This window comes from Mobula hypostoma, chromosome 16 (genome assembly GCF_963921235.1).
Source record: "Mobula hypostoma chromosome 16, sMobHyp1.1, whole genome shotgun sequence".
NCBI classification, from domain to species: Eukaryota; Metazoa; Chordata; class Chondrichthyes; order Myliobatiformes; family Myliobatidae; genus Mobula; species Mobula hypostoma.
In genome coordinates this window covers 65,627,559-65,649,606 of record NC_086112.1, presented here as the reverse complement: position 1 = coordinate 65,649,606, position 22,048 = coordinate 65,627,559, and the positions used below count along the sequence as shown (strand labels likewise).

The 22,048-nt window shown below is 42.1% G+C and overlaps 1 pseudogene; it reads right to left on the bottom strand.

Annotated features, from left to right (window-relative positions):
* Positions 1-19,321, bottom strand: part of LOC134357495 (ubiquitin carboxyl-terminal hydrolase 35-like) — a 33,744-nt pseudogene extending 14,423 nt beyond the window's left edge.
* Between the last annotated feature and the right edge of the window lie 2,727 nt (positions 19,322-22,048).

Here is a 22,048-nt window from a genome sequence, read left to right as displayed (position 1 = left end):
ATTAAAGGTAAATAGGGGTGGAAGAGATTCCAAGTAATTATTTTAGATCAGTTTTTCACACCAGGACACCAGTACCTTCCTGTTGTTGTTCGTCCATCGTTGACGTCGATGAGGACCTTGACACCATTATGATGGTGTCGAGACTAGTGTGTGATTTGGATTTAAGTGAGGGAGAGTTGCGCAGCGTTAGCCTCACTCTCTCTTCCCAATTCCCATCTGGATCCAGTGGCAAGACAGAGTCGAGACGGCTGGAGATGGGACTAGGCGCAGTGGATGACCGGGACGTCTTCTGTGTCTTGTCCTGCTCTACACGTTCCATGACGCTTGCAGAGACCGCCGCCTTGACCGTTGGACCTTCCATAGGTGTCGTCCGCTCAATCCGCCGGAGTCTGTCTTCACATGCTGGGATAGCCAACTCCCTATCTCACCGAGGGTTTGAGACCCGTCAGCTACCCTCACCTGGTTTAGCCGGCTTGTCGAAGCCGTTGCCCGGGGTGTGGCCGCTGTCGCATGCAAACAGCTACGGGGAGCCACAGGTGAGAGCTGAGTGCCACGTAGGGACCAAAGGTGGACTAACCGCCCTGAAAAGGACCTTCCTAATAATTGTAGATAATCAAGGAGGAGGGAGTAACTTAAAATAATCTCCATCATCAGGGAAAAAGTATTCAGGAACACTAACAGGACAGATATTATGTTAATGCTGTGAACCTGCCTCCGAGGGTTATATAACAAGTGTTTTGGCTAACGGTCATAGTTTAGAATAAAGAGTTATACATTTAAAATGGAGGATTTTCTTCTCAGTGATTGTGAATCTTTGGAATCCTGTTCTCTAGATAGCTGTGGAAGTGGAGTCAATGAAAATATTCAAGGTGGAGATTGATAGATAATTAAACTATATGTCCGCAAGTCCATAAGGCGTAGGAGCAAAATTAGGGCATTTGACCCATTGAGTTCGCTCTGCCATTCCATCATAGCTGATATATTATCCCTCTCAACCCCATTCTCCTGCCTTCTCCCCGTAACCTTTGATGTCCTGACTGATCAGGAACCTATCAAACTTTGCTTTAAATATATCCAATGACTTGGTATCCACAGCCGTCTGAGGCAATGAATTCCACAGATTCACCTCATCTCTGTTCTTAATCCGTGTCCCTCTATTCTAAAATTGTGCCCTTTGACCCACCTATAGGAAACATCCTCTCCACATCCACTCTGTCTTGGCCTTTCAATAGTGATAAGTTTGAATGAGACCTCCTCATTCTACTAAACACCAATGAATACAAGCCCCAAGCCTCAAACGGTCCACATACATTAACCCTTTCACTCCCAAAATCATTCTTGCAAGTCTCCTTTGGTCCCTCTCCAATGCCAACACATCTTTTCTCAGGTAAGGAGCTCAAAACTCCTCACAATATACCAAGTGTGGTCTGTTAAGAGGTATGAGAGAGCACAAAAGTGGTATTGGGGCAAAGATTGGATCAGTCTTGATCTTATATAATAGTGAAGCAAGTTTGGGGGGGTACTGATTTAATCCTTCTTCTGTTTCCCATGCATATGGGTGATTGCATCGGACGGGGCTGGGCATAATGGGGTAGTAGCACCATGAATGCTTTAAAACAGCTCTAGCTAGTGTGAAAAACAAGTTATTTTATCAGTACTGGTGGGATTAAGGGGAGTTCTCAGATAACACAGATCACATACAGGGCTAGTGCTACTGAGCAAGCTGTCAAAGTCCATGACTGATAAGTTGCTTGGTCCTGATGAATTTCATCCAAGGATTTTAGAAGCAAAGGGTAATGAGTTTGCCGATGCATGGATTTTAGTTTTCCAAAATTTGCTCCATCCAAGGAAGGACCCATTAGATTGGAGCATTTAACAATCCAAGATAATCAGGCATTCAGATTGACAAGATGCAGCAAGTTGTCTCTCAGGGGGATCTATGCTGGAGCCTCAACTTTTATTTTCTGCATTATGTTACCTTCGAGATTTTGCCATTGAAAGTTGCATCGCAAGTTATTGCTCACTCTTTCACACTGCAGTTCTTTTGTACTGTGCAGCAAGATGATGCAACTCAATAAGCAAGTAATATCCAGGACAAAGTGTTAAATTGTGCTTAAATTGAGTTATTTTCTTTTAGTTTTCTGTTACAATGAATGGCATGGCAGTGTAGCAGTTAGCGTAACAGAGTACAGCTCCAACTTTAAGATCAGGGTTCAATTCTCGCAGCTGTCTGTTAGGAGTTTGTACGTGACCCAGCATGAGTTTCCTCCAGGAGCTGGGTTTCCTCTCAAGTTCCAAAGGTGTTCAGGTTAGAGCTAGTAAACTGTGGACATGTTATTTTGGCGACACTTGCAGACTGCACCCAACAGATCTCAGATTGGGTTTGTCACAAAACAATGCTTTTCACTGTATGTTTTGATGTACATGTGACAAATAAAGCTAATTTTATCTTATGGTTCTGTTGGTAACAAGTACAAAGTGAGAGTCTGATCACATGTGGAGGGGCAGCAAATGGTTGTAGCAGGGACATAGGATATATCCCTCCTTTGAGCTATCGTTTGAGGAGTGATGGAGATTATTAAATGGTTTTATAACAGTGGATAGAAGTTGTTTGTGAGCATGGTGTATGTGCTTTCAGGCTTTTATGCCTTCTGCCTAATGGATGAGGAGAGAAGAGAAAATGACCGGGGCAGATGTGGTCTTTGATGATGTTGGCTGCTTTAGTGTGGCAGCAAGAAGTGGAACAGAGTCCATGGAGAGGAGGCTGGTTTCTGTCATGTGCTGAACCTTAGCCACAACCATCTGCAGTTTCTTGAGATCCTGCAGAGTAGTTGCCATACCAAGCCATGAAATATCTGGATAGAATGCTTTCTGAGGAGATCAATAAAAAAAATGGTCAGGATTAAGGGAACATGCCAACTTTTTTTTGCCTTCTGAGGAATTAGAGGTTTTGGCATCTTTCTTGGCCATGGTGTCTACGTGGTTGGACCAGAACTGGCCATTCGTGGTGTTCTTTCCTTGGAATTTGAAGTTCTCAACCCTCTCAATCTCAGCATGTGAACTGCTCACCTCCCTGGTCAATAACCAGCTCTCTGATTTTGCTGACAATGAGGGAAAGGTTGTTGCCTTGACACCATGCCACTTAGCTTTCTATCGCGTTTCCTGTCGACTATCGACTTCAGGAAGGGTAAGACAAAGGAACACATACCGATCCTCATAGAGGGATCAGAAGTGAAGAGAGTGAGCAGTTTCAAGTTCCTGGGTGTCAAGATCTCTGAGGAACTAACCTGGTCCCAATATATTGATGTAGTCACAAAGAAGGCAAGACAGTGGCTATACTTTATTAGGAGTTTGAAGTGATTTGGCCTGTCAACAAATACGCTCAAAAACTCCTATAGTTGCACCGTGGAGAGCATTCTGACAGGCTGCATCACTGGTATGGAGGGGCTACTGCACAGGACCGAAAGAAGCTGCAGAGGGTTGTATATCTAGTCAGCTCCATCTTGGGCACTAGCCTACCAAGTACCTGGGACATCTTTAGGGAGCGGTGTCTCAGAAAGACAGCGTCCATTATTAAAGACCTCCAGCACCCAGGACCTGCCCTTTTCTCACTGTTACCATCAGGTAAGAGATACAGAGGCTTGAAGACACAAACTCAGCGATTCAGGAACAGCTTCTTCCCCTCTGCCATCCGATTCCTAAATGGACTTTGAAGCTTTGGACTTTTTAAATATACAGTATTTTTGTGCACATTTTTAATAATCTATTCAATATATGTAATTGATTTACTTGTTTATTTATTATGTTTTATTTTATTTATTATTTTTTTCTCTCTCTGCTAGATTATGTATTGCATTGAACTACTGCTGCTAAGTTAACAAATTTCACGTCACATGCCGGTGATAATAAACCTGATTCTGATTCTGTCCTCTAACTTGAGATTTGAAATTCAGCCCGCTGCGGTGGTGTCATCTGCAAAGCTGTAGATGGAGTTAGGGCAGAATCTGGCCACGCGATTAGGAAGTAAAGAAGAGGGCTGAGCATGCAGCCTTGTAGGACATCAGCTTTGAGGATAAACATGTTAGAGGTGTTTACATCTAAATTTCTGACAGTCAGAAGTAATAGATCCAGTTGCAAAAGGAAGTACTGAGTACTAGGTTTAGGAGCTTTGAGATGAGTTTGCTTGGAATTTATGTACTGAAGGTGGACGTATATACAATAAACAATAGTCTAACATAGGTACGAGTAGGCTGCCCAATCAAAACATCAGGCACTGTTCCTCTGGCTGCTGGTGGACATAATAATAATGTAGGTGTTGAAGGACAAGGTGGTTGTGAGTCAGACTGATACCTGAGTCATACTAAGGTGCTACTATTTTCAAGCATCATGAAGGTGGGATAGATGAGTAGATTTCATTGAAGTCACTAACCCAACATATCAGAAGTTTGGCTTCTGCAATTTACGACATGATCAATATTTTTCAGGGTCAGCCGCAGAGCACAACTGTAACTTCAGTGTTATCAGTGACATCTATAAAGCACTCACAGTTTTGAGGAGAGTTGAAGTATCTTTCTCCAGTTCTCATACGGCCACCGGGCTAGCTGCGAAGACAAGCATTAATGCTGGTTTTCACAGTGCTGATGTTATCTAGTTTTGTTTGGATAAAGAGATAGGGAACGGCTTGGGTTTTCCTTCACTGCTCCAGAAATGAGACACCATTTCTTTTAGCAGATGCAAGTCCCACATCCTGGAGACTGTTCACCAACACAGAGAAGGTTCTGGGACTGGCTTCCAGAATCATCTCCTGAAAGTCTCATTTTCAGGGAGAGAGGGAAGCCTAGATGCATTAGATTTCCATATGGAGAAGAAATGCTGTTCTTCCTGAGCCCTTTGCATAGTGATATCACTTCTCTTGGCCCTGCTCTACTTCCTAGATGTCCTCATCTGACAGGAAGACCATAGCCTTTCCACTTAAACATCAGGAAAATTGCAGAGAAGTTCCAATGACTTCATCGGGACTTGACATGCATTTGAGAACTCCTCTGGTTTTGACCATGCACTTTACCGCTTCGTGGCTGCATCCACATCTGTGAGTTTTCAATGGCTTTCCAGCTGGTCTGAACCTTCAGCTCTAGCCTTCCATCCAGTCAGATTATCATCAAGATTTAACTGAACTTCATGCAACCACTTTCACACAACATCCCTCCATATCTAATCAAAAATCTGTTGATCAGAGTGTGGAAATTTTAAACTGTTACAATGCCACCATCATTTGGCAGAGGCAACTCCTGATTTCTAGAATATTCTGTCAAGGGATCACAAAGATGTAAAGGATAAGACCGTGGAGTATAATTATTATAATGCACTCTCTTCCTTCAGTAATACAGGGACTGCACTTTAAAAGTACATAATTGGCTGTAAATGCTTTGTGACATTCTGAGGTTGTGAAAGGAACTATATAAATGCAAATTCTTTCTTTCTCTTTCCATCAGGGGCCCATTTAGTATTCAGTTAACACTATGCAAATCTATACCTATCCAGTCCCAGCTGGGTGACAATGGGGAGATTTCTATTTTGTGTCTCTTGTGTGTATTGCACCTCCAATATCCTTCAACTTCAGACTACCCCGTTCCCCATGTTCCTCAATAACACAATAGCCCTATCCTAAATTGTAGCCTAAAAAATACTTATTTTTCCAGACAATTTGCACTGTTTCAACAGCATTTCTAATTTGGTTTATTTAAACCGCTTGTACAGAAATCCAAAGATGCACTGTTGCCTTTTAACAATACCACACAAGCAGCATTTTGAGTTTTGAACAATGGACATTACTGCCTACTGTAACAGTTTCCAGAAAAAACCAGAAATGTGTATTGTTAAGCACTAATACAGGCACCCCTATGATGATCACTTTTTACAGCCTGTGATTCCTTCAATAAAAACCATTCCAACCCACAGGAGTTTTATTGCAGTTTCAGTACAGTTACATACAGTAAATCAAGGGGCCGGTGCTGGGTGTGAAATTGCTGCTAAGTCAAATGAGAGAGTCAATGGACTGGTAATTGGGCTGACATGGGCTGGTTGGCCATCTGGAACTATGTTGATGGTGATGAGTAAGTACAATGCTTCAAATTAATTCAGTAGCAGAGGTGAAGGAAGACAGACTGTGCATCTGCCCCTGTGACCTTCATTTATCTTCAATTTTTTTATTGTGGTTTAAATAAGCAGATGAAGCCACCTGCCTTTAATAGCCCAATAAAGAGATCAGCCAGTTAGAGCAGTCTTAATTATGTACTGTCCTTTCCTGCTACTTAAGTCTGCAGTTCACAGCCCACATTATCTTGCACTATCCTAACTCTTTCTGCAGACAAGGTTTTGACATCTTACTGTGGCCGATTGGATGTTACATTGCAAGAGCTAAGTGTCAGTGCTTTAAATCGGGTTTGAGTCATGTATGGTTCTTTTTAGAGCAATCTGATGGCATCCTGGGTCCTTGGTTTAAGAACTGGATTAATTTTACCTGAAGCTTAATTAATTCTCCCATGGGATGTCGGGTATGTGTTTTTCCAGGTGTGACACTGAGGGTCATATGCTTGGGTCAGTGCTGTAGACAACGCAGTGTGATGTTAGTATCTCCTACCCGCTAGATTGCAGCTGAACCAGCCTTTGACTGCAATGTATTTCACTTTGGGAAAAGTGCCTGTGTTTTCACAGAAGATGGCTCCCAACCATTGGAAGCTGGATTCTTGAGCTGGATTCCAGAGGTCAAACTCTTTTTGCGCAACCCTAGAGTGCATGATGACAATACATCCCATGCAGAAGGGTTTGTGGAAATGAGCAAAAATGGAACTACGTTTGTGTGGACACAACACCCAAAGCAATCCAATTACAAGTCTTCTCCAACTGGGTCCACTATCCCCTTCAGCCTGTGGGAATTATCTGGAGTCAAATTCAACAGTGATAATTGGAGCCAGAGTGGCACATCGTGAAAACAGGCCCTTCAGCCCTCACATCTATGCTAACCATTCTCCCATCTATATTAATCCCAATTGCCACCATTGTCTCATCTTTTTAAGCCTTGCTTGTTCAAGAATTTGTCGAAGTATCACTTAAATGTAGTGATTGTATCCTATTCCACCATTTCCTCTGGCAGCTCATTCCAGATATCAAGCACTCTGTGTGAAGCACTTTGCCTCAAATTCCCTTTAAAACTCCTTCGTCTTATCTCAAATCTATGTTCTTTTGTTTTAATACATCTATTATGGGGAAAACAGATTCTGACTGACTACCCTATCCAGGCATCATAATTTTATGTGCCTCCATCTGGTCACTCTTCAGTCTGCCTTACTCCAGGGAAAACTAACCCAGCTTATCCAATCTCTTCCCATAACACAAATCCCACAATACAGGCAACAGTATCAAAGTTATTGGAGAATTCAGTCTCTGACTAGTTCCTGGGAACACAGTAATATGGATAGACCCTCATTGTCAAAGAATGAGGATGCGTTTCACTCCAGGAAAGGCTTTACGTTAATGTTAATGACAAGGGAACACTCTTAAAGTTGAAAGGTGAGTTTGAAAATGTAGCAACACACACAAAATATTGGAGGAACTCAGCAGGCCAGGCAGCATCTATGGAAAAGAGTATTGTTGATGTTTTCAGCAGAAGCCCTTTGGCAGGAAGATGTAGCTTCAGAATAGTTTGGACTTATACTTTGCCCTATCCTGATGCACAAGGACCTCCAAGAAGTAGGTGCCACATAAGCGTAGTAGTTAATGTGAAGTTCTTACAGCTCAGGGCATCGGAGTTCTGAGTTCACTCCCAGTGTCCCCTGTAAAAGGGTGTAACACTCTGTAAGGTTTCACTGCTAAGGCTAATGTAATGGCTTCTATGTAATGTTCCACTGCTAAGGAAATGGTTTCTCTTGTAGCAGCAATGATTGGGTTATGGCTAGAGATAACGGGACTTTGGAATGCAGGGGTTAGCCAATGAGGGAATGGTATTCTTTCTTGTGTATCTGGGAGCCAGGTTTTTCGCGGTCTTTTGTCAGGGAGCGACGGAGAGAGAGGACACAAATGGAAAGAGTCGGAAGACCACCGGACGGAATGGGTTGAGGAGTGAGGATCCGAGGGCCGGCAACGCTCTAAGGAAGTTGATGGTTGATGAATAGCCGTATCAGTGAACTCCAACGTGCACTTTTGACTTTTTTCCTTAAAATGGGCCCTTTTTCTTTTTATTTTCTTTACTAACCCTTTATTCAGATTAAGATTCATAAAGTTCAATCATTTAATTGCATATGATGTACTGTCTGATATTTTGCAGTGTGGATTTGTAACTGGGCAACACATCACGCAGCATCCGCACAAAGGAGATTTCTCAGTTTGGCGGGGCCAGGAGTTGTTTCCCTCTAGACGAACAGTGCTGGCCGCGCCTGAGGGTTACAAGGGGTCTGTGCGTCCTCCCCGTGGAATGCATGGGCTTTCTCCTGGTGCTCCAGGTTCCTCCCACAGTCCACAGACGTACTGGTTAATTGGTCATTGTAAACAGTGCTGTGATTAAATTAGGGTTAAATCGAGGTTGTCAGGGGTTGCTGGGCTGGTGTTGCTCAACGGTCCAGAAGGGCCTTCTTCACGCTGTATCGCTAAATAAAATATTTCCTCACTTCCCAGTCAATTTCGATAGGCAACAACATCTTCTTCATGATCTCTAGCAGCACAGGTGCACCTCAAGGCTGTGTGCTTAGCCCCCTGCTCTACTCGCTTTACACTTGTGACTGTGAAGCTAAGTACATATTCAAGTTTGCTGATGGCACCACTGTCATAAGCAGAATCAAAGATGGTGATGAATCAGCATATAGGAGGAAGATTGAAAATCTGGCTGGGTGGTGCCGTAGCAACCACCTCTTACTCAATATCAGCTAGACCGAGGGGCTGATTAGTAACTTCAGGAGAAGGAAGCCGGAGGTCTATGAGCCAGTCCTCGTCAGAGAGGGAGAGACTCAGTAACTTTAAATTTCTCCATGTTATTATTTCAGAGGACCAGTCCTGGGCCTAGTACGTAAGCACAATTACAAAGAAAGCACGGCAGCACCCCTACTTCCTTAGGAGTTTGCAAAGATTCAGTATAACATCTAAAACTTGGTCAAACTACTGCTGATGTGCAGTGCAGAGTATGTTGACTGGCTGCATTACAGTCTGGTATGGAAACACAAATACCCTTGAATGGAAAATCCGACAAAAAAAAGTAGTGGATATGGCCCAGTTCATCACAGGTAAAGCCCTCCCCATCACTGACCACATTCAGATGAAACACTGTTGCAAGGAAGCATCATCTACCATCAGGGTCCCCCACCACCCAAGACATGCTCTCTTCTCACTTCTGCCATCAGGTGAGGGTACAGGAGCCTCAGGACCCACACCACCAGATTCAGGAATGGTTGTTATCCCTCAGCTATCAGGCTCTTGAATCAAAAGAGATAACATTACTGTACTCAACTTCACTTGCCCCATCACTGAACTGTTCCCACAACCTATGGCTTCACTTTCAAAGGCTTTTTATCTCATGGTCCTGCTATTTATTGCTTATTTATTTATTATTGTGTCTTTCTTTTTGTATTTGTGCAGTCTTTTGCACATCTGGTTGGTGTAGTCTCTCATTGATTCTGTTATGGTTATTAATCTATTATGGATTTATTGAGTATGCCTGCAAGAAAATTATTCTCAAGGTTGTATATGGTGACATATATACATACTCTGATAATAAATTTACTTTGAATTTTAAATAAATTTGACTCTATTTAGCTTCAGAGTCAGATCCAGATTTATTGTCCTAAGACAATAAATTTTTCCAGACATAGCAGTCCTATGTAAAATGGGTAAAGTTTCATCTTTACACTAATTAGGATGCAAAAATTTGCCTCATGGAATTAAGAGAAGACACAGCTTTGAGTAGATTCTTCACTTCTCTATTCTAATGCCACCAGTAGAACCTCATATCAGTCTGACTTTGCCGAGCACAAGACCATCCAGTCGAGTATGGGAATGCAAATAAAAGTGTGTCAAGGCAGCCTCCTGAAATATAAATATTCACTGGTCAATCTTACTTTCAGAACATGACGTGCCCACTCTCAAGCTCAATTTAGTTTCTGTTTTCTACATATTTTTTGTGGTTCAAGCGGCCACATTTTTTAGAACTTGCAGAAGTGAGAAAGAAGAACAAGTTTTCAGGAAATGTAGAGGAGGCTTGACCCAAAAGTAGAGCAGCAGAGATTATTCAGTAGCAAACAATACGTCACTGATAGACTGCAAAATAACAAGCCACAAGGGGCATCAAAACAAGAGAGAACTGAAACCAAACACAACAGGCAACAAGATAAACTTGTGGCAGGGGGAGTGAAAGCTAGGAACAACAGGTTGAGGCTGGCTGGTTGAATGAGTGAACAGAGACTGTGGATGTGAATTGGGGTTAAATAGGCTGCAGGTGATGTGTCTGGAATGAGTGGTAGGTGAATCCTATTAGCTAGGTGGAGACTGGGATGTGCCTGGCTTCAGACATGTGGAGAAACTTACACAAACCAGCTCCAGGTCCGTCCATCTTTGAAACATTTGCACTATGCTTGGTTGGTATTCAGCTGATGGAGGCCATTGAGTTCCAGTTGCTCCGCCAATGAACTATCACAAGCCAGGCAACTTTTGTGACCTATTTTGCTTAACACCTTTATAAATACTCAGGATCTTACAAGAAGATTGACGAAAGTTACGTATGATATATGTTAATAAAGGTGACAGATTCCAAAACTGAACTGATAAAGGTAAAAGAGGATTTGAATAAATTCGGAATGGTGAAATTTCGCAGTCAGAAAGGACCATCACTTAAAGTGGAAATTGAGCAATATCTATGAAAAATAAAAAGGAACTGGAGAATTGATTGACAATAATTTAAAATTATTGCAACAATGCCTTGCAGCAAGAGATAAAGCATATCAGATGTTGCAATGTGTCAAAAGGCCAGAAATGAATTAAAATAATATGCATACTTTAGATACAGTAATAGAATTCCACAGTGTATAAAGGTTAATGTAGTAGTTGGAAGAAGAGAATGATTAGGAGAAAGAAGGATTGGATTCTGAGTAATTATACTTTTATGTGGTGAACCTTCTTAAATTTTGAACCATGTGTTCACAACCAAATTTGGTCTGCTAATGAAAACACGGACTTTGGGTTATAGACATTTGGAAAGAGAAGTTCAGATTATGCCTGACTGATTTATTTCTGAGGAGATCACTAGCATGGCTGGTAAGGAGTGTAGGTGGAAGTTGGCTATATGAACTTGTAACTATATAAAAAGACCTTTCACACCTGATTATTACAAACAGAACTCAGAGACTCAGAGTTATAGAATGGTGCAACACAGAAACAGGCTCTTTGACTCACCATGTTCACATTGATCTACACTAATTCTATTTACCTCCTTTAGTTCTATATCCTTCCAACCAAGTGCAGTCTAAATGTCTCCTTAAAGCAGTAATTGTATCTGATTCCGCCACCTCCTCTCGCAACTCATTTCAGATACCAACCACTCTGAGAAAAAAAAAACTTTCCCCTCAGATCCCCTTCCTCCTTCGTCTCACTTTAAATGTATGCTCTCTTGTTTTTGATCATCCTTCTACGGGAAAAAGACTCTGACTTCAGAAAAAACTTTGAAAGATTCTCATCTCAAGTAAAGGATTTGGAGACACAATTGTGACACTTCAATAATGTGACAGGGTGTAGGGGACAAAAAGGATGAATGCAAAAACATGAAAAGTTAGTTTTTTCTCGTAATTTTTAGTTTGGTTTTCCACCATAAATTAATTACTTGGATAGATCAATGCCCAGTTGAGGGTCCAACTATTTAAATAATACAATGTTGTGTGGATAGAACTGAGATAAAACTGCCAGTTGGAGTTTAATATGGAAAGGGCTTAGCTTCTACTTCTGGCTTGCAAAAGCTGAAGTCAAATATTTTTTACTAATGTGAAACTGACTGTGCAGATATACAGTAAAGTGATTTTGGTCTGAGTGTACAAATAACTAAAATCTTACGCTCAGAAATAATAAGAAATCAAGATGATTAATTCAATGTTTCAAAGGATTCAAAACAAAAACAGGGAAGTTTATGTAGAGTTGCACTCGAACTCCACCTGCATTAAGGACTATGTCATGGCCTTGGAGTATAGAGTCACCAAAACAACACCGAGGTAAAAGAAGCACATTGTGAGCACAGGTTGTGTTCTTTTAAGAGGTTGAGGAGCAATCCAATTGAGGCAACAAATTGATAACAAGGCTGGTTATAGATACAACTGGCTAGACATTCTACAATGTGATTCCTTGTGATAGATTTTGAAATATAAAAGAAAACAATGCATCCATGCAACTGACAATGAAAACGTATCCCGGAACTCCACGGGCTTGATGCACTTACAGAAACTCAACCCTAAATGACTGCTATATTTAAATGTGTAAATATCCTAGGGTTGGCAGTAATGAACAGTTCACCCTCATTTCAATGGGAATTTGTCTGTTCCATGAAAGACCAATATGGAGTTCCCATTTTCCTTCGAATTTTCCTGACCTGGAAGAAGAGGAGTGCTTGTTTTTGTGTCTCGCTGCTACAGGTACGTAACACATGGAATACAGACGCTCCTTGTAAGCATGTAAGAAAGCTGGCAGGGGTTCCCTGCTTAGTACAATAGAAGAGTTTGCTCACTATTCACCACCCAGACCATTCTCTGCACTGGCACCATCCTGGCCCTGACAACATATAATCGAGTTGCACAACACAGAAACAGGTCATTTGCTGACCATATCCTTTGTTGACCATCATGTGGCCCATTTATGTCCATTTAGTCCTTGGCCTTCTGTGCCTTAAATATTGTGAGAGCGCTTGCCTCCATCACCCACTCGGGCAGTGTGTTTTAGCTTCCAATCACTCTTTGTGTGATAAAATTGTTCCTCAGATCTCCTGTAATCCTCCTACACTTTACCCCAATCTCATAGTTTAGACACCTCTGTGAAAATGAAACCCACCCTGACCCACCTCCTCTGTTTCAAGGAAAACAGATCCAACCTTTTGTGTCTTTCTTCTTACTTGAAATGTCCACCCTAGGCAACATCTTGTTGAATCTCCTCTGCACCCTCTCCAGTGTAAACTTGATCCTCCTATAGTGTGTCAACCAGAATTGTAGAAAACGCTGGAGTACTGTTTTATCACAATGCTAAAACAATACTCAAGCTGGGGCCTAAACCACTGTTTTGCTATAAATTGTAATATAACTTCCTAGCTATGATATTCTATGCCCTGGTTAATGAAGGCAGTATTCTTTCGATAGAGTGGATGTGGAGAGGATGCTTCATATGGTGGGGGAGTCTAAGACCAGAGGACACAGCCTCAGAATAGTGGGTCATCCATTTATAATGGAAACGAGGAGGAACTTCTTTAGCCAGAGAGTGGTAAGTTTGTAGAATTCTTGCTACAGGCAGCAGTGGAGGCCAAGTCATTGGGTATATTTAAGTATTTAAGGCAGAGATTGATATATCCTGATTAGCCAGGGCATGAAGGGATACGGGGAGAAGGCAGGAGATTGGGGCTGAGAGGGAAATGGATCAGCCATGATGAAATGGCAGAACAGACTCGATGGGCCAAATGGCCCAATTCTGCTCCTATATCTTATGTTCTTATGGTCGTTGCCTTCTTTGCAATTTTATCTAATGTGCTGTTACTTTCATGGATTCTTGGATTTATAATGCAGGATCCCTCTGTTCTTCGACGCTCCCTAAGACCCCATCATCCTCGTCCTTCTCATTTTTTCCATATCTCCCTGCAATCCCTATCTTTGTGTAACCCTTTCACTGGGCTCGTGTGAAAACTTGTCTCGATAGCAATTTGGGGTTTGACCAAACAGGAAAGTTGGGACATTCCAATTAACCAATTAACGGAACCTCGATTTGAATGAATGCTGTGTAAATACTGCCCATACACAATTATCAGTTGTCAAGAAGTAACAGATCGTACACCTCATACAATTATGAAGGAAGGACGTATATTTTCCAGCTTTATTAAATATGTTAATAGGAAAAAGAAAAGAAAAAGGCCCATTACAGTTAAACAGGTCCAATGTGCACAGACCCATTGGAGTTCATACTGGAGTATTCCAGGGTGTATGTCTCATACGCTGGACCCCCAGTCTGTGTGAAGACACCGCCACATTTTCAAACTCCCTCGGAACCATCTTGAATGAACTGGTTCTCTCTCAGGAGTATGGGCCCTTCCTCCTTGGAGCCGTTCACCTGCACAAAGCACTTCTTGTAATGGCATTCTGTGGTATCTCCCCTCGTGCCCTGCTCTGTAGCTTCTGCCCGAAGACCACGAACCAGACTACTGCCCTTCAGAAAACTCTTCCCCACAGCTCTCTAGAACCTTCCGTCACATTCTACCATCCGAATTGGCTGACTCACATTCCTAAGCTGGACAACATGTGCACTTATCTTAGTGGAAGCCAAAACACACTTTCCTGCATGGCACACTACTTTTACAGAAAACTGCTACTATAAATTAAGCCACAGCATATCTTAACCAGGACATTACGTTTGCAAATCAGTACTCGAGCCCTAATCTTTTCAATTCCAACCTCCTTTTCCTGTCCAGTGTCCAAATGAAATAGATTGTGACCATGACATATGAATCATAGTCTACTGTATAGTGGTGTTTTTGGGTGAACTGACATAATTTTCCTCTTCTTCTCCTCTGTTTTCAAGCTGAGAAACGTTTGAAGCCCCCTTACTCATCTGATCATTGCCAAAGGAAAGACATTGTTCTTTTTGCCTAAGCTTCTTTATATTTGTCTTCCTCAAAGAAGATTTATTCTTGGGCACTTTTCAAATATGGTTGCAATTGCCTTCATATAAACAGTGAAGAACAAAAGCATTAACTTTGTCCATGACCAACTTACTCTCTGATTCCCACCACCTCCCTCCTTGGTTGATTTCAACCTTGGCACCCTATGTAACAAAAAGCATTTGACACCAAGTGTTCCAAGAACTATCTCTCGTCTGAGGTTTCTCTAAGCTGGAAATGTTGTCAGCTTAGAAGTTTTAAGAATTGAGCTGTAAGGTTAATTAGCTACAGGTTAGTGTAGCATAGTGGTTAGTGTGACACTTTACAGCACCAACAATTGGAAGGTCAGGGCTCAATTCCTGCCACTGTCTGTAAGGGGTCAGTATGGTTTCCCCATGACTATGTGAGCTTTCTCCAGTTGCTCCTGTTCCCCCCATATTCCGAAGGGTGCACAGATTAGGACTAGCAAATTGTGAGCTTACTATGTTGGCCTCTGAAGCATGGTGACACTTGCGGGTTGCACTGCAGCCAATCCTTTTGGACTGTGTTATGATTTTTTAACGTACCAGCAGCAAGAGATGACAAATTGAGTTGGGTTATAATATTAAAACCACTATATTTATTCAGATCTACTCAAAAATATAGAAAATTAAATAAACTACTTTCTTAAACAGAAGTTAACAGTGTTATGCGTCTATAGCTCCCTTACAGTCAAACTTAAAACCCGTTCTTAACAAATCTTACTCAAGCACAGTCTTAAAGTGGCAGTTCAGAGAGTCCCAGTAATTCACGAAATAGGTGAGAAGAGAGACTTGTGGATTCACAATACAGCGACGAGGCGATCGCGACGAATTCCAAAGCTTCCACGGCTAGCAAACGAAGAAATGGTTACCGAAGATCCCAGCTGGGGAATACCGTTCTGAAGTCCACGAAGAGCGATTTCACAAAGTGACTGTCACGAAGTCCACACTCATGGATCTTACGAAGGACAGACATGTCTCCACAATGCACAGTGTGCCGCTGATTAACCCAATCCTTTGGGTATGGGTAAGCATTAGACTTCACCCTTCTCAATCATGAGCTGTTCCCTGATAGCTCAAAGTCTGCACTGTCTCTCTTTCCTTCGACTCCTTCTCAGCACTATGCCCACACTTCTTTTATACCATCAGCGTACGTCAGAAGGTAACACTCACAGAAATGAAACTGTGGAGTCCCAGTAAAATGAAACTGGGGACACATGATGCCCACAGTAAATGAAACTATGGACTCACAGGAAAATGAAACTGTGGACACGTAACACTTCCCCCAAGAAGAGAAAATTTTGATTTCTAAGAGCAAAATTTTAACTACGATCTACAATATGTAGAACAATGCATATACTGTTATCATACAGCACACTACAAACTAATACAACATATTGCAGAAGCATATACAAGTAGTAAATTCCACTCCAGTATTAAAATTACATTGCAAGTTTAATATCTGGAAAGACAATCGGCAATTACATTATCTTTGCCTTTAATGTGAGTTATCATGAGATCATACTCTTGCAAAATCAAACTCCAATTCAACAACCTTATATTTTTGTTTTTCAGCTTACTCAAGAACACCAATGGATTATTGTCTGTATAAACCACAAGTCGTTTCTGAGCTGTGCAAACATACACATCAAAATGCTGCAAAGCCAAAATAAGTGATAATAATTCCTTTTCTATGGTGGAATAATTTCTTTGATGCTCATTGAATTTCTTTGAAAAGTAAGCCACAGGATGGTCAACATCATCATAATCATCCCTTTGTAGTAACACTGCTCCTGCAGCTTCATCACTGGCATCCACAGCTTTGGAGAATGGCTTGGCAAAATCAGGTGACCTGAGCACTGGTTGGTGACATAAGATAGCTTTCAACTTATCAAATACCTCCTGACAAGATTCTGTCCAAACAAACTTTTCACCCTTCTTCAGGAAGTTAGTCAATGGGAGAACAATATCAGCAAAGTTCTTACCGAACTTGCAATAATATCCGGCCAGTTCCAGATATCTTCTCAGAACCCTTTTCCTGATTGGAATGGGAACCTTAGAAATTGCCTGAACTTTTGTCTGAACAGGAGCCAACCTGCCTTGACCTACAATATAACCAAGATAGGTCACAGTGGCATGACCAAATTCACTCTCAGCTAGGTTAATTGTAAGGCTGGCTTTTGAGAGCCTTCTAAACAGCTTTTCCACTGCAAAGATAGGGGCTTCCCAGGTGTCATTCATCAATTTAGGCATCTGTATGTTTTAACCCTTGAATTACAGAATTAATTATTCTCTGGAATGTTCCCCAAGCATTTTTCATTCCAAATGGCAGAACATTGTATACATACAACCCAGAAGGCGTCACAAAGGCAGAAATTTCTCTATCTCTATCCGTTAATGGAACACACCAATATCTTTTTAACAGATCAATCTTTGTAAGAAACTTAGCTTGTAGAGGGTTTGTCTGTACAGGAAACAAAACAAGCACTTCATCTCCCAGCTTGAATGACCTCATTCTGGCTTGTTTATCATACCAAGTTTTCATTCTTTCCTGGGCTGATTTTAAATTTTCCTTTGTTAGTTTGCAAGCCTTTTGCAATTTGTCCTTGAACTTCAAAACATAATCTAGCAAATTAACATGCAGGTCATTGTTAACCCACTGTTCCTTTAACAAAGCCAAAGGTCCTCGGACCCGGTGACCAAACACAAGTTCAAAGGGACTAAAGATCATGGACTCTTGCACTGACTCCCTTACTGCAAATAAGAGCAAATGAACTCCCTCATCCCAATCCTTCTCACTTTCAATACAGAATGTTTTTGATCATGGTTTTGATGGTAGAATGGAATCTCTCTAAGGCTCCTTGGGATGCTGGATAATACACAGATGATGTATTCTGTTTGGCTCCCAGTTTTTAAACTACCTGCTGGAATAATCCTGACATAAAATTATTCCCTTGATCAGACTGAATTTCTTTAGGCAAAGCAAATAAAGTAAAAAACTTAATGAGAGCCTTCGGCACAGTTTTGGCTTTTATATTTCTGAGAGGTATTGCCTCTGGAAATTTAGATGCTGTACACTTGATAGTTAGTAAACACTGATGACCAGCTTTAGTCTTTGGCAATGGGCCAACACAATCCACAATAACTTTAGAAAAGAGTTCACCAAATGCAGGAATAGGCTGCAGTGGGAACACTGGGGTGACCTGATTAGGTTTACCCACAACCTGACAAGTGTGACAAGTCCTGCAAAAGGTTGCAACATCTTTCCTCAAACTAGGCCAGAAGAATTATTTTAAAACTTTGTTCACAGTTTTATCCACACCTAGATGGCCACCCAAGGGTTTACTGCGGGCCAAAGTTAAAATCTCATTCCTATAGGGCTTTAGGAACTACAATATGGTGAACAATTGCCCATTCCTCACTTGCAGGAGCATCCGGTAGTCTCCACTTCCTCATTAACACTCCATCTTTGGAATAATACCCTACTGGCACTTTATCAATCTACTCACCTGAGAGAGCTTTTTCTCTCAAAGCTTCAATCTCAGGGTCTCTGCTCTGTTCTATTATAAACTCCTTCCTAGATAGAGATAAATCCTTATTATCAGATTTAATACCTGGATCCTGGTGAAAAAATGAAGACAGAAAAGTCCCTGACAAGTCATCAAAATCTAATTTCCTATTTGGGCTATCATGAGTAGCCAAATCATGCTGCACAGGACCATCTGCATTGGCAAGTTTCTTGGCCCTAGCTTGAGTTACTGCACATGAGAGATAAATGTTAGAATCCATCTTCGAATCATTATTGATTGGATTAGTTGTCAGCTGCACTGCAGGAACAACTTTACCACCTGCTGGATCATTCCCTAACAACAAAGAAACACCTTCCACCAGTAAACTGGGTCATAGTCCTATTGTAACAAGTCCTGAAACTAACTGACTTCAAAATTACCTTGTGCAGAGGTACAGAAACAATGTCGCACCCAATACCTTGAATAAGATTTACCTCACCAGCGGCAGTTTCATCAAGAAACTTTAGAACACTGTCTAACATAAGTGACTGAGAAGCCACAGTATCTCGAAGAACTTTCACAGGCACAGGGAACTCTTCATTCACTGACACAAATTCCTCTGACACAAAATGAAAGAATTCTTTCCTAACCTGACCAGACATCTCAGCCTTTGACAGAGCTTCATCAGAATATTCAGAACCCCGTGGGATCACAGGTGTTTCAACATTTTGAACACAGGCATCTGGAAATTCCTCCTTTTCCTTCTTTTTCAGAAGGAAACAGTTAGCCGTAACATGACCAGGTTTCCTACAATAGTGACAAGTAGGACCAGAGGGCTTCTCCTTCAATTGCTTCCCTTCATCCTTACCTTTGTCACTAGATCTGGATTTGATTTCTGGTTTACCCTGACTATCCATGCTACACCTTTGGAAGGTCTTACTTGGGGTAAACTTAAACTTGTGGGTTAAGGCAAACTCACCTGCTAATTTAGCAGACACTTGGAAAGTGGCAGCATCCTTTTCATCTAAATATGCCTTTATATCATTATGGATGCACCTTTTAAATTCTCCAATTAAAATTAACTCTTTCAGTTTCTCAAAATTACCATCCACATTTTTAGGTGTGCATCATCTTTCAAAACACACAGATTTCTCATAAGCATATTCCACATGAGTCTGGTTCACAGATTTCTTCAAATTCCTAAACTTTTGCCTATAGGCTTCTGGAACCAGTTCATAGGCTTTAAGCACAGCCTGTTTCACAATCTCATAATTAACTGCATCTTCAATTGATAGAGCAGAATAAGCCTGTTGAGCCTTACCCTTAAATACACTCTGTAACAAGAGAGCCCAGCTTCCTTCTGGCCAATTTAGGCTCTGAGCCACTTTCTCAAAATGCTGAAAGTATTACAAACTTATCACCAGAGTCAAACGTTAGACCCCCTTTGCTGCAACTTCTCTATCTTCTCTAACTCAAACCTTCTTTGTCTTTCTGCTTCCTCCCTCTGTTTTCCTGCTTCTTCTCTCTGTTTTTCTGCTTCTTCCTTCCTCCGTTTTTCTGCTTCATCAGCTGAAAACGGCCTCTGTTTTTCTGCTTCCTCAGCCTTGAGCTGATTTTGTCATAACTCAATCTCGAGCTGTTTTCTTCTTAACTCAGCTTTGAGTTGTTTTTGTTTTAACTCTGCCTCCATCTTTAGTTTTTCCAACTTGTTCTGGAGCTCAAGATCACTCGGTTTACTTTCAAGAAACATTTCTAACACCCCCTCTTCAAACTTCCTCAAAGAAATATAGTGTTCAGCTATTATCCTCTGAATCTGTACCTTTTTCATATCCCGTTTTACTGCAGTAAGTCCCAGCTCCCTAGCAATAGCCAACAAGTCATCCTTTCTGGAATCCCCTAATACCTTAGGATCTGGCAATGCCAGAAATGCCCCAATATCCATTGCTGATAGTTTCCCCACACAAGTCAATCAAAAGCGTAGTAGCAATGAGATTGATAATCAATCAATAAGCTCCAATTTTGTTCATTTCGAGGACAAGCCCCCAATTTTGTTACGATTTTGTAACATACCAGCAGCAAGAGATGACAAATTGAGTTGGGTTTTAATATTAAAACCACTATATTTATTTACATCTACTCAAAAATATAGAAAATTAAATAAACTACTTTCTTAATCAGAAGTTAACAGTGTTATGCGTCTATAGCTCCCTTACAGTCAAAGTTAGAACCCGTTCTTAACAAATCTTACTCAAGCACAGTCTTAAAGTGGCAGTTCAGAGAGTCCCAGTAATTCACGAAATTGGTGAGAGGAGAGACTTGTGGATTCATAATGCAGCGACGAGGCGATCGCAACGAATTCCAAAGATTCCACGGCTAGCGAACGAGAAAACGGTTACCGAAGATTCCAGCTGAGGAATACTGTTCTGAAGTCCATGAAGAGTGATTTCACAAAGTGACTGTCACGAAATCCACACCCATGGATCATATGAAGGACAGACGCGTCTCCACAATGCACAGTGTGACGCTGATTAACCCAATCCTTTGGGTCTGGGTAATCATTAGACTTTACCCTTCTCAATCGTGACCTGTTTCCTGATAGCTCGAAGTCTGCACTGTCTCTCTCTTTTTCTTTCGACTCCTTCTCAGTACTATGCCCACATTTCTTTTATACCATCAGCGTACGTCATAAGGTAATGCTCACAGAAACAAAACTGTGGACTCCCAGTAAAACAAAACTGGGGACACGTGACACCCACAGTAAACGAAACTATGGACTCCCAGGAAAACGAAACTGTGGACACGTAACAACTGATGCAAACAGCACATTGTCATGGTCTGGTCCGTGAAGTCCGTATTCCGGTTCACTGTCCGGTCCATCGACCCTTGCTCCAGGTTTTCCTATCTACCTTGTTTCTGTTCTTGTTGAGGTAACTGATGCAGCTGATGCTCGTTGGGACTGGCTGCATAAACACCGTCAGAGACCAGGGCGTGGCTGCTGGAATGTTCTTGTCCTTGTATCCCTTCCTCTGCCTTCTGTTTCCTCGCCTGAAGCCCTGCTTTGTCTTGCCGGTAACTCTCGCCTCGTCTTGGCTGCAGTCTTATCCTGGAGCCACCCTGTACCTAGCTCCCTTCCTGTCCCTTGCCTCCACCCAGGAGTAGGTTCTGTCCCTTCCTGTCCCTTGCCTCTGTTGGGTGGTGATCCGCACCCTGCCCAGGTGAACTTGGCTCTGCCCAGGTGAACTGCGCCTTGCCCAGGAGGAGCCTGCCAAGCCTCGCCTCAAATCTCCTGCCTCCTGCCAAGCCTCGCCTCAAGTCTCCTGCCTCCTGCCTCCAGCCTTGCCTCAAGTCTCCTTCCTCCTGCCTCCAGCCTCCAGCCTCGCCTCGCCTCGTCTCCTGCCTCCAGCCTCCAGCCTCGCCTCGCCTCAAGTCTCCTGCCTCCAGCCTCCAGCCTCACCTCACCTCAAGTCTCCTGCCTCCAGCCTCCAGCCTCACCTCGCCTTGAGTCTCCTGCCTCCAGCCTCCAGCCTCGCCTCGCCTCAAGTCTCCTGCCTCCAGCCTCCAGCCTCACCTTGCCTCAAGTCTCCTGCCTCCAGCCTCACCTCACCTCAAGTCTCAAGCCTCCAGCCTCGCCTCACCTCAAGTCT